The following is a 12848-nucleotide window of genomic DNA, read 5'->3' as shown; positions in this document are numbered from 1 at the left end:
AGAACATTTATAATCAACATATGTGTTTCTAATATTTCTACTGGACAATGCTGATTTAGATTAATGGCATTATGTAGCAAAAAAAAAAAAAAACCCACTGAAATAAAGTTATTTCCAGGGAGCAAGATATAGAATATAGGGAAGGTCAAGGGACCACTCTTTTTCATATATTATATTACAGAATTTTTATTTTATTATTCCAGAACTCTGTTGCATTATTTGATTTTTTTTCTTTGCTTTTTAGGGCTGTACCCATAGTATAGGGAAATTCCCAGGCTTTGGGGTCAAATCAGAACTGTAGCTGCTGGCCTACACCACAGACATAGCAATGAGGGATCTGAGCTGCATCTGTAACCTATACCACAGTTCAAGGCAATGCCAGATCCTTAACCCACTAAGTGAGGCCAGGGATCAAACCCTCATCTTCATGGATACTAGTCAAATTCATTTCCACTGTGCCACAATGGGAACTCTCCATTATTTGACTCTTTAATCTTTGTGCATGTATAATGTGGACAAAGAAAAAATAAGAGTAGAAAACCAACTTCTTAATATTTTTACAACTTCACAGGACTACACCTATTTTCATTTGCACTTGATGTTATTCTCTGGAGCTAGAGAAACACTGGAAATAATGTTTTTGAAAGAACCAGGATGCTAAGAAACTACCCAGTATTGACAGGCTGTGTGTCCACTCTGCCTTCTCAGTGTGTGCATCAGCTAGCAAGCTGTGCTTTATGCAATATTTTCTTTTTCCTCATAGGAGTCACTTGAGTCTTAGGAACTAAAGGCATAAAAACATAATAAAAATTCAATTTTCTGAAGCATTCAAGCTATATACATAAACAAAACCCCATGACAATTTATCATTAAGATCTGAAACTTCCTTTATTATCTCCTCTAACATGCCCACAATCTGCAATCCTTTTCTGGGGAACCATAGCATATTCTTAAAAATCAACTATTGTTGCTAATCAGGAAAGCAGCCAGCAACTTTGAAGCTCAGTCACTCCAGTGAAAAATAAGGTTGGATCTGCATTGTTTCTGGTCAGCTTCAGTACTACAGTAATTAGAAATGATTTTCTTGATTTTTCTTCAGTCTTACAAGGCCGTAGAACTCCCAAGAGAGAGGTGATGATTTGCAGTTCAGCTAACAGGCACGACAATGCATTTGAAATAGCAGTCCCCTGGAGAACTGTCAAGCACAGGCTGTAAGGGGAACTGAAAAAAATTCATGTGGGAAAATAGAAGAAAATATTAAAAAAAACAAACAAACCCTCTTCTTGACTCTTCCCTACTTGCCAAACCCATCTCACCATTGGAAAATACCTTTAAAAAAAAAAGAAAAGGCTTATCCTTATCATTTTTTGTGTGTATTTGTATTTTTAAATAGACTTTAGCTAAATTCCATTTATTTTTGTAATCTTTTGAATATTTGACCTCTGTACTTTCAGAGTACTTTTAGTTCTTAAGAGGGATGAGAAAAACATAGAGGTTCTAAATGAGAACTAAAGAGATGACTAAAAACTCAAAGTGGTAATGATTATTCAGTCTAGAGAAAGAGATGACAGGGGCAACTGAACGCTGGTCTTCAAAGAAACAACTTGATTTCTGAACAGTGAAGGTCATCAGCATTTGGAATATTTTACTACAGAGGGTGTGAAATTTCTTTGATAGCCTTCAACAGCAGGATAAATGTGTATTTTGTAGAGGATTTAACATGACTTTTAGAAAGTTAGGGAAATTAATCATATGGCCTTTCTTAAGGTCTTTTTCAGCCACAGGAGTCCCTTATCATTTCCATTTTAAACTACTTGTTGAATACCTATCACAGGCCAAATGTTGTGCTACGCCCTGGAGAGACAGCAGTGAACAAGGGAAATCAGCTCCTTACCACTGAAGCTTATTAAATGATTCCACCATGCTTTATGAAGGAGCTGGGCTAAGAAATTGCTATTATTCTTTCAGCTTGAAAATTCAAGAAGAGGAGTTCCCTAGTAGCTAAAGACAGTAAAGGACCTGGCATTGTCACTGCTGTGGCTCTGGTTACTGCTGTGGTGTGGCTTCATTCCCTGGCCTGGGAACATCCACATGCTGCAGGTGCAGCCAAACAAACAAAACCAAAAAAAAAAAAAATCAAACAAACAAACAAAAAACCCCAAAGCCTACACATTTATTGAAAAAAAAGTAAAAGAAAATTCAAGAAGATTGGCAAGGTCATTTCTTGTTAATGGCAGAGGGAGAAGTATAACCCAGAAAGAACCAGTTATGAAGCAAACCAATAGGTAGACTTATTAATTGCAAATTCTTAATATCTTGACAAAACGTTGTCCAAAAAAGTCAGTTTTTGGAAACCTGGCCATTTTTTAATTTAATTTTATTTTATTTTCCCACTGTACAACAAAGGGATCAAGTTATCCTTACATGTATACATTTTTTCCCCACCCTTTGTTCTGTTGCAACATGCATATCTAGACATAGTTCTCAATGCTATTCAGCAGGATCTCCTTGTAAATCTATTCTAAGTTGTGTCTGAAAAACCCAAGCTTCTGATCCCTCCCACTCCCTCCCTCTCCCATCGGGCAGCCACAAGTCTATTTTCCAAGTCAATGATTTTCTTTTCTGAGGAGATGTTCATTTGTGCTGGATATTAGATTCCAGTTATAAGTGATATCATATGGTATCTGTCTTTGTCTTTCTGGCTCATTTCACTCAGTATGAGATTCTCTAGCTCCATCCATGTTGCTGCAAATGGCATTATGTCATTCTTTTTTAGGGCTGAGTAGTATTCCATTGTGTATATATACCACCTCTTCCGAATCCAATCATCTGTCGATGGACATTTGGGTTGTTTCCATGTCCTGGCTATTGTGAATAGTGCTGCAATGAACATGCGGGTGCATGTGTCTCTTTTAAGTAGAGTTTTGTCCGGATAGATGCCCAAGAGTGGGATTGCAGGGTCATATGGAAGTTCTATGGATAGATTTCTAAGGTATCTCCAAACTGTTCTCCACAGTGGCTGTACCAGTTTACATTCCCACCAGCAGTGCAGGAGGGTTCCCTTTCCTACGCAGCAACCTCCAGCACTTGTTATCTGTGGACTTATTAATGATGGCCTCTGACTGGTGTGAGGTGGTATCTCATTGTAGTTTTGATTTGCATTTCTCTTATAATCAGCAATGTTGAGCATTTTTTCATGTGTTTGCTGGCCATCTATATATCTTCCTTGGAGAACAGTCTATTCAATTCCTTTGCCCATTTTTTCCATTGGGTGGTTGGCTTTTTTGCTGTTGGGTTGTATAAGTTGTTTATATATTCTGGAGATTAAGCCCTTGTTGGTTGCATCATTTGAAACTATTTTCTCCCATTCTGTAAGTTGTCTTTTTGGTTTCTTTTGGGTTTCCTTTGCTGTACAAAAGCTTGTCCGTTTGATTAGGTCCCATAGGTTTATTTTTGCTCTAATTTCTATTGCTTTGGGAGACTGACCTGGGAAAATATTCATGATGTTGATGTCAGAGAGTGTTTTGCCTATGTTTTCTTCTAGGAGCTTGATGGTGTCCTGTCATATATTTAAGTCTTTCAGCCATTTTGCGTTTATTTTTGTGCATGGTGTGAGGGTGTGTTCTAGTTTCATTGCTTTGCATGCAGCTGTCCAGGTTTCCCAGCAATGCTTACTGAATAGACTTTCTTTTTCCCATTTTATGTTCTTGCCTCCCTTGTCAAAGATTAATGGACCATAGGTGTCAGGGTTTATTTCCGCATTCTCTATTCTGTTCCATTGGTCTGTCTGTCTGTTTTGATACCAGTACCACACTGTTTTGGTGACTGTGGCTTTGTAGTATTTCTTGAAGTCTGGGAGAGTTATGCCTCCAGTTTGGTTTTTGTTTCTCAGGATTGCTTTGGCAATTCTGGGTCTTTTGTCATTCCATATAAATGTTTGGATTGTTTGTTCCAGTTCTGTGAAAAATGTCCTGGGTAATTTGATAGGGATTGCATTGAATCTGTAGATTGCTTTGGGTAGTATGGCCATTTTTACAATGTTGATTTTTCCAATCCATGAACATGGAATATCTTTCCATTTCTTTACATCTTCTTTGATTTCTTTGATTAAAGTTTTATCGTTCTCAGCATATAAGTCCTTTATCTCCTTGGTCAGGTGTATTCCGAGGCATTTGATTTTGTGAGGTGCAATTTTAAAACGTATTATATTTTCGTATTCCTTTTCTAATATTTCATTGCTGGTATCCAGAAATGCAACTGACTTCTGAATGTTAATCTTATATCCTGCTACTTTGCTGAATTTATTAATCAGTTCAAGTAGTTTTGGGGTTGAGTCCTTAGGGTTTTCTATGTATAGTATCATGTCATCTGCATACAGTGACCGTTTTATCTCTTCTCTTCCTATATGGATGCCTTTTATTTCTTTTGTTTGCCTAATTGCTGTGGCTAGGACTTCCAAAACTGTGTTGAAGAGCAGTGGTGAGAGTGGGCATCCCTGTCTTGTTCCAGATTTGAGTGAGAAGGCTTTCAGTTTTTCCCCATTGAGTATTGTATTTGCTGTGGGTTTATCATAAATGGCTTTGATTATGTTCAGGAATGTTCCCTCTATACCCACTTTGGCAAGGCTCTTGATCATGAATGGATGTTGGACTTCGTCAAATGCTTTTTCTGCATCTATTGAGATGATCATATGATTTTTGACTTTTCTTTTGTTAATGTGGTGTATGACGTTGATTTGTGAATGTGGAACTCTTTGTGAACCTGGGGTGAACCCTACCTGGTCATGGTGTATAATTTTTTTTGATATGCTGTTGGATTTGGTTGGCTAAGATTTTGTTGAGAATTTTTGCATCTATATTCATCAAAGATATCGGCCAATAGTTTTCTTTTTTTGGTGGTATCTCTGTCTGGTTTTGGAATTAGGGTGATGGTGGCATCATACAAGGTCTTTCCTTCTTCTTCAGCCTTTTGAAAGAGTTTAAGGAAGATGGGCACCATTTCCTCTTTGTATGTTTGGTAGAATTCACCTGTGAAGCCATCTGGTCCTGGACTTTTATTAATTAGTAGGGAGTGTTTTTATGACATCTTCAATTTCATTTCTAGTGATTGGTCTGTTCAGTTGGTCTGTTTCTTCTTGATTCAGTTTTGGCAAGCTGTAAGATTCTAGAAAAGTGTCCACTTCCTTCAGATTGTCAAATTTGTTGGCATATAGTTGTTCATAGTATTCTCTTATGGTTTTTTGTATTTCTGCAGTATCTGTTGTGATTTCTCCTTTTTCATTTCTAATTTTGTTTATTTGAGTTCTTTCTCTCCTCTTTTTAGTGAGTCTGGCCAAGGGTTTGTCAATTTTGTTTACCTTTTCAAAGAACCAGCTCTTGGTTTTATTCATTTTCTCTATTGTTTTTTGAATCTCTGTTTTATTGATTTCATCTTTGATCTTTATAATTTCCTTCCTTCTGCTGACTTTAGGCCTTTTTTGTTCTTCTTCTAATTCGTTTAGGTGGAGGGTTAAGTTGTCAATTTGAGATCTTTCTTCTTTTTTGAGAAAGGCCTGTATCACTATAAATTTCCCTCTGAGCACTGCTTTTGCAGCATCCCTTAGATTTTGAGAGGTTGTGTCTTCATTATCATTTGTCTCCAGGTTTTTTTTTTTTTTTTTTTTTTTTTTTTTTTGTCTTTTTGCTATTTCTTGGGCTGCCCCTGTGGCATATGGAGGTTCCCAGGCTAGGGGTCCAATTGGAGCTGCAGCCACCGGCCTACGCCAGAGCCACAGCAATGCAGGATCCGAGCCACGTTTGCGACCTACACCACAGCTCACGGCAACGCCGGATCGTTAACCCACTGAGCAAGGGCAGGGACCGAACCCGCAACCTCATGGTTTCTAGTCGGATTCATTAACCACTGCGCCACGACGGGAACTCCCAGGTATTTTTTAATTTCCTTCTTGATTTCCTCATTGACCCATTGGTTTTTTAATAGCATGTTGTTTAGTCTCCATGTAGTAGATTTTTTCTCATTTCTTTTCCTGCGGTTGATTTCTAGTTTCATAACATTGTGGTCAGAGAAGATACTTGAGATAATTTCTATGCTCCTAAATTTGTTGAGGTTAGCTTTGTGTCCCAATATGTGGTTGATTCTTGAGAATGTTCCATGTGCAGTTGGGAAGAATGTGTATTCTGATTTTTTTGGATGTAGTGTCCTGAAGACATCAATTAAGTCTAACTTTTCTATTGTTTCCTTTAGGATCTCTGTTGCTTTATTGGTTTTCTGTCTAGAGGATATGTCCATTGGTGTGAGTTGGGTATTAAAGTCTTCTACTATGATTGTATTACCATCAATTTCTCCCTTTATATCTGTTAGTATTTGTTGTATGTATCTGGGTGCTCCTGTATTTGGGGCATATATGTTGACAATAGTAACATCCTCTCCTTGAATGGATCCCTTAATCATTAAATAGTGTCCTCCTTTGTCTTTCTTTATGTCTTTTGTTTTAAAGTCTATTTTGTCTGATTTGAGTGTTGCAACTCCTGCTTTCCTGTCATGTCTACTGGCGTGAAATATTTTTTCCCACCCCTTCACTTTCAATCTATATGTATCCTTTGTCCTAAGGTGAGTTTCTTGTAGGCAGCATATTGAAGGTTTTTGCCTTTTTATCCACCCAGACACTCTGTGTCTTTTGATTGGGGCATTCAGTCCATTGACATTTAAGGTGACAATTGATAGATGATTATTTATTGCCATTTTGAACCTCGTGTTCCAGTTGATTCTATGGTTCTCCATTCTCCTTTTTTTTGGTTGGATGGTCTCCGGTTATTATCTGCTTGAGCGCTTTTTTTTTTTCTTTTTTTGCGAATGCAATGTTTGGTTTTGGCTTGTGGTTGCCCTGTTTTTTAAGGATACTAACTCCTTCCCATAATTGTGTGTTTTAGCCTCTTGGTCCTGTAGGTTCAAACACTTCATTACTATATTAAAATTAAGAAGAGAAACATACAAACAAACAAACAAAAAGGGTTATTTATTTCCTAACATCCCCTGGCCACATTTTATGATTTTGATGACTCGTTTTTTTTTTTTCTTTTTAATTTTACTTTGTTTGAAACATCTTCATGATTAAATCTGTATGCTGGCTTATTTGAGTGACTGCTCTCTGATTGCGGTTTCCTCAGTCGTAGCTCTTACTCTTCTCTCTCTTTTTTTTATTCTTTTTCCTCCCTTTCTTTCCTTCCTTTCTTTTTGGTTTAGAGAAGTCCTCTCAGTATTTCTTTTAGCCTGGGTTTTGTATTGCGGTATTCTTTTAGCTTGTGTTTGTTGGAAAAATTTTTATTTCTCCTTCTATTTTAAATGATATTCTTGCTGGATAGGGTATTCTAGGTTGCATATTTTTTTTTTCCTTTTAGCACTTTAAATATCTCTTGCCATTCCCTCCTGGTCTGTAGTGTTTCTGTAGAGAAATCAGCTGATACTCTTATGGGGGTTCCCTTGTAGGTAACATTCTGCTTTTCTCTTGCTGCCTTTAGGATCCTCTCTTTATCATTAACTTTTGCCATTTTTATTATTATGTGTTTTGGTGTGGGTCTATTTGGATTCAACTTGTTTGGGGCCCTCTGTGCTTCCTGTATCTTGAACTCAGTATCCTTTAGATTTGGGAAGTTTCCAGAGATAATTTCTTCAAATATATTTTCCATTCCCTTATCTTTTTCTACTCCTTCTGGAATTCCTATTATGCGTAGATTGGCCCATTTTATATTATCCCATAGGTCTCTTATATTGCTTTCATGTTGGTTTTCTGTCTGCTGTCCTGATTGTGTGTTTCCATTATTCTATCTTCCATATCACCGATTCATTCTTCTGAATTATTCATTCTGGTTTTTACTGCCCTTAGTTCAGTTTGCATCTCTGCAAATGAATTTTCTAGTTTTTCTTGGCTCCTCCTTATATTTTCTAGTTCCTTTCTGAGAGAGTCTGCATTACTGTTCACATCTTCTCTTAATTCCTTCAGTATTTTCACTATTTCTCTTTCAAACTCCAGGTCTGTCAGACTGCAGAGATCTATTTCATTGTTGACTGCTTTAGGTGAGTTCTCCTGTTGGTTTAACTGGGGGTGGATTCTCAGCTTTTTCGTCTTGCTTGTTGTTTCCTTTTTCCTGAGGGAGTTGTACTCTCTGTGGCCGGGCAGTGTTTGCCTTGTCACTGCCATGGAATGTTTCCTGAGAGCTGGCATTGTTGGTCAGTCTTTGGAGGCAGTGTGGCTTTTCTGGAGTGTTGGTGGGGCTGACAGGGTCTCTTTGAAGCAAAGGAGGACTTCCTGAGGGCAGACAGAACTGGGAGGTCATGGGAGCAGATTTCACTGGGCAGGGCAGAGCTGGCTCTGGTGTTTTTGGGCTGTGGGGCTCTTGCAGGGGGCTGGCTTTGCTGGGCAGCTGTTCCGCGGGAGTGCAGCACCCCCCAAGTGCTGCAGCAGCTATCTGGGTCACTGAGAACCCAAGAGGCTCTTCCCCAGGGCAGCCCGACTCAGAAGGACTGTCTGAGAATGTAGGCAGATCTTTTCACAGCCCAGCCAAGCTTGTTCTAGCTTTTCTGGGCTGCGGGGGCTCCTGCAGGGAGCTGGTGGTCTTGGCAGCTGTTCCGAGTGAGTGTGGCACCCCCTGAGGGCTGGAACGGCTAGCTGGGCCACTGTGAACCCAAGAGGCTCTTCCCCAGGGCAGCCCAACTGGGAAGGACTTTCTGAGAATTAGGCAGATCTTTTCACAGCCTGGCCAAGCTTGTTCTAGCTTTTCTGGGCTGCAGGCCTTTTCCTGGGGGCTGGCAGTGTTTGGTGCTGTTCTGTGGGGGGTGTAGGCCCTCCAAAGGGCAAGCAAGTCAGGGCAGGGACAGCCCCTGTGGTGGTAGGTTTCTGGCAATTGTTGAGGCCAGCCCTCCCGGATGGCAGGCAGCCCCAGGTCCAGCATGTGCATAAGGGGTAGCGGGGGTAGGGGTAGGGGATGCAATGGGAAGCACAGCTTTCTGATAGCCAGTGGGCCAGTAAGCTCTCTGTGGCATGGGGAGTATTCTATGGGACCCACCCCTTCTTCTCTTCCCTCCCCAACACTGGCACAGACCCAGCTCTTCTCCCAGGTTCCCTCTGATGTGGCTTTCCACTTCCCCGATCTTAGCGTATTGCTTCCTCCCCCTGCTACACTCTGTTTTCTAGTCTCCCAGGCAGTCTCTGCCCAGTCAAACTTGACAGACCAGTTTCTAGACCTCCCAAGCAGTCTCTGCTCCACCCTGCCCCCCTCCCTCAGCCCTTTCCCAGGGACTAACCTCTGGAGCCGAGGTCTCGGTGCCCAGCCCCCACCCAGGCGTCTCAATTTTTGGTGACTGTGCCTGTAGTTCAGATGATCTGATTGGTTCTTGCTCTGCTTTTCAGAACTCTGACTTACTGCTATACTCTTCTCTGCCTCTGGAGATTCCTCCAGTTCAGTTGATCTTTCCATCAAGTAAGTGACTTTCCAGGGTGTGGGATCCTTTTCTCCTCCACAGTTCCCTTTCAGGAGCACCTGTCCAGCTCAGATTCACCTTCTCTCACTCTCGTCTTTTCTCTTATTTTACCTAGTAATGTCACGAAATTCTTGCCATTACTGGAGTTTAGGTTCTTCTGCCAGTGATTGGTTTCTGTTCTGTGTGAGTCATTTATCCTGCAGATGTGTTTTTGTGTGTGTGTGTTTGTGGGAGAGGGCAAGCGTGTCCCCCTACTCTTCCTCCACCCTGCCTCTCAAAACTTGGCCATTTTTAAATCTTTTCAAGTATGACATTTAAACAGCTAAAGGGACTTTGTTTTTCAAAGCAATTAATGATTGTGGATTTACCCCATAAATCTGGAAGTCTGTGGCTCTTGGAAGCCACTGACAAATATTTCTCAAAACCATCTCATCAGTGCTGGAATAGTACTTGCATAAAGCAAACTTCTACAGTTACAGCACATACAAATTTCTTCCTGGGAACTACACATTGCTCTTCAACCTCCTGCTTTCAAAAAGAGAAAGATTCTGTTGAAAAGAGTTCTTCAGAAAGGAGGAAGGCAGACAAAGTTGATAACAATCAGCTCAGGTAACAAGCAAGGCAGGATGTGACCTGTTTAGAAGTCAGAAAGATCTCCATGATATCTCAAAAGCAGAGTTTTCAGGGGTTCAGGCCACCTTTACTGTTTGTTATTCTCATCTTCCTCACTGAGAACAGGAAGTGAGACAAGTGCAGAGCATACCCAGTCACCGGAAGGTCTTGGGAGAACTGACATTGGGAAACTGGGAGAGAAGCCAAGTTCCTCTGGTTCTGTTCTTCACAGAATTTGTTGCATCCCAGATAGAATCATAAAAATATAAGATACAGGGATTTCCCTCAGAGATATACTCTTCTAGGGAATGCTCACTCAACATAGGTTGTTCCTTGTGTTAACAAATGCTATCTGGCCTCTCCTTCTCCCAAATTCAAAACAATAATAGAATTCTGTTAGTAATAACTGCCATAGGTTTGCCTCCATCCTACATATAATGAGAAATTGTGCAGAGAAACCAGTCTTCTAAGGGGTATCTGAGGAGGAAGTAGGGAACCCTACCTTCCTGTTACACAAGGTACTCTCAAGTGTGAGTAAAAGCTTGCTAATGAAACCAAGCAGGACATTGTAGGGCTCTGGACATGAAAGCTTTTGTGTCCTCACACTTCTTGTTTGTAGGGAATAGGTTTCAGCCTCCTCCACTTTCTCTAAGGTTCAAACCACTGCTAATCAGGAAAGGGAGAGGATGCAGAGAAAAGGGAGGGGCAATCAAGAGACAACATGGAGCCCTGGGGCAGGGTCCTGGTTCCTCTTCAAGGGATATACATAACAATTATCTTTGTTCTCTTGTGCAGAACTAAAACCCCCAACAAATGGAAAATGTTAACTGTTTAATGAAACAGTCCTCATTCCATAGAGAAGGTCACAGTTTGTTAACCTCAAGAACCACAAAAGCTCAATCAGGAGACCACCTGAGGCCAGATTAAAGGACTACAGACCCTGTACACATCCTGATCCTTATCGACAATCCCATCCTTGAACCATTGCTATAAAACTCCTCACCAAATCCTCCTGGGAGGACATACAGTTTTTAGCAGGGTGTGTGTCCCTTTGCTTCACAAAGCAATAAAGCTATTCTTTTCTCCTTCACCCAAAACTCTGAAATCCCTCTCACCCTGGTGCATAGAGGCTGGGTTTTGGCAACATTATCTCAGGTGCCAAACTGCTCTGGTTCAATTTTCAGTAATGCCACTTATTAGTGTGGTACCTGGGCCAGAATCCCCTAGAGTCTCAATTTCCTCACTTTTAGAGCAAAGATAATAACAGTATGTTATGGGTTGAATTGGCACTTTACTCCCCCCTAAATTCATAACTTGAGTTCCTAACCCCAGCACTTCAGACTGTAACCTTATTTAGAGATAAGATATTTAAAGAGGTGATTAAGTTAAAATGAGGCCATTAGGGTGTGGCCCTAATCCAATAGGACACTTATCCTTTCAGAAGAGAAGGAAACACCAGGGGTACACATGCACAGAGGAGAAGAAGCAAGAAGGAAGCCTTCTATAAACCAAGGAGAGAGGCTTCAGAGGAAACCAACACTGCCAGTACCTTGAACTTGAACTTCTAATCTCCAGAATGTCAAGAAAATTAATTTCTCTTGATTAAGCCACCTGCTCTGTGGTGTTTTGTTCTGTTCTTTGTTAGTGGGTTTTTGTTTTTTTTTTTTTTGGTTGCACCCATGGCACATGGAGTTTCCAGGTCAGGGATCAAACCCATGCCACAGCAGCAACCTGACTCACAGCAGTGACATTGTCATATCTTTATCTGCTGCACCACAGGAGAACTACCACTCTGTGGTATTTTGTTATGGAACTTATACTAAACAAATACATAGTACTTATCTTAGTAAGAGTGCTATGAGTATTAAAATAGTCTGTGTAGAATGTCCTAAATGAAGGCCAGAACAGAGTTAACATTGCTGTAATGAGAAAAAGAACTTTTGAGAAAAAACACCTTTTGCTTTCCTGAGTTGCTACTCAGGCATTTTAGAGTATGATAGCCTGATCACACCTAGAGTCTAGACATTAAATAAGGACTTGAGTTTATGATACCGGCCTTAAGTGCCCAATATACCTTCCCCTGGGATACCTTTGAAAATAATCACACTTACAGTAAAGCCAGCAAAGTTAGTGACTTCTGCTGTAACCACCTTATAAGTAATAGCGGCTTCCTACTCTGATTTCTATCTACTTCTGGCTTGTGACCTGGAATGGAATCCTGCTCTTCCCCTGGCTCATTGTGCTGCCAGGTCCCCCAACCCTGGATCTGTATGTAATAATAAAACTTTTCTTTTAATTTAAATTTTTTTATGACTGAAATGAATTTATCACATCTGTAGTTGTATAATGGTCATCACAATCCAACTGCACAGGATTTCCATCCCACAACCCAAACACATCCTGCCACCCCAGAAACTGTCTCCTTTAGAAACCATACGTTTTTCAAAGTCTGTGACTCAGCGTCTGTTCTGCAAAGAAGTTCAGTCTGTCCTTTTTTCAGATTCCACACGTCAGTGAAAGCATTTGATGTTGGTGTCTCATTGTCTGACTGACTTCACTTAGCATGATAATTTCTAGGTCCACCCATGTTGCTAAAAATGCCGGTATTTCGTTCGTTTTAATGGCTGAGTCATTTTCCCTTGTGTATATGTACCACCTCTTCTTGATCCACTCCTCTGTTGATGGACATTGAGGTTGTTTCCATGTCTTGGCTATTGCAAAGAGTGCTGCAATGAACATTGGAGTACATGTGTCTTTTT

General features: G+C 40.4%; 1 protein-coding gene across 1 annotated transcript in view; it reads right to left on the bottom strand.

The window, feature by feature from the left end:
* The window catches only part of DIAPH2 (diaphanous related formin 2), a 1391236-nt gene that overhangs the window by 399306 nt on the left and 979082 nt on the right, over positions 1 to 12848 (bottom strand). The gene's annotated exons all lie outside the window — the stretch shown is intronic.

The sequence above is a fragment of the Sus scrofa genome, chromosome X (assembly GCF_054392235.1).
Source record: "Sus scrofa isolate SSC_HxYL_T2T_F1_AM1 chromosome X, Sscrofa_HxYL_maternal_Yorkshire_Landrace_v2.0, whole genome shotgun sequence".
Lineage (NCBI taxonomy): Eukaryota > Metazoa > Chordata > Mammalia > Artiodactyla > Suidae > Sus > Sus scrofa.
Note: the sequence above shows the minus strand (reverse complement) of the source record. Positions and strands in the feature narration are given on the sequence as shown.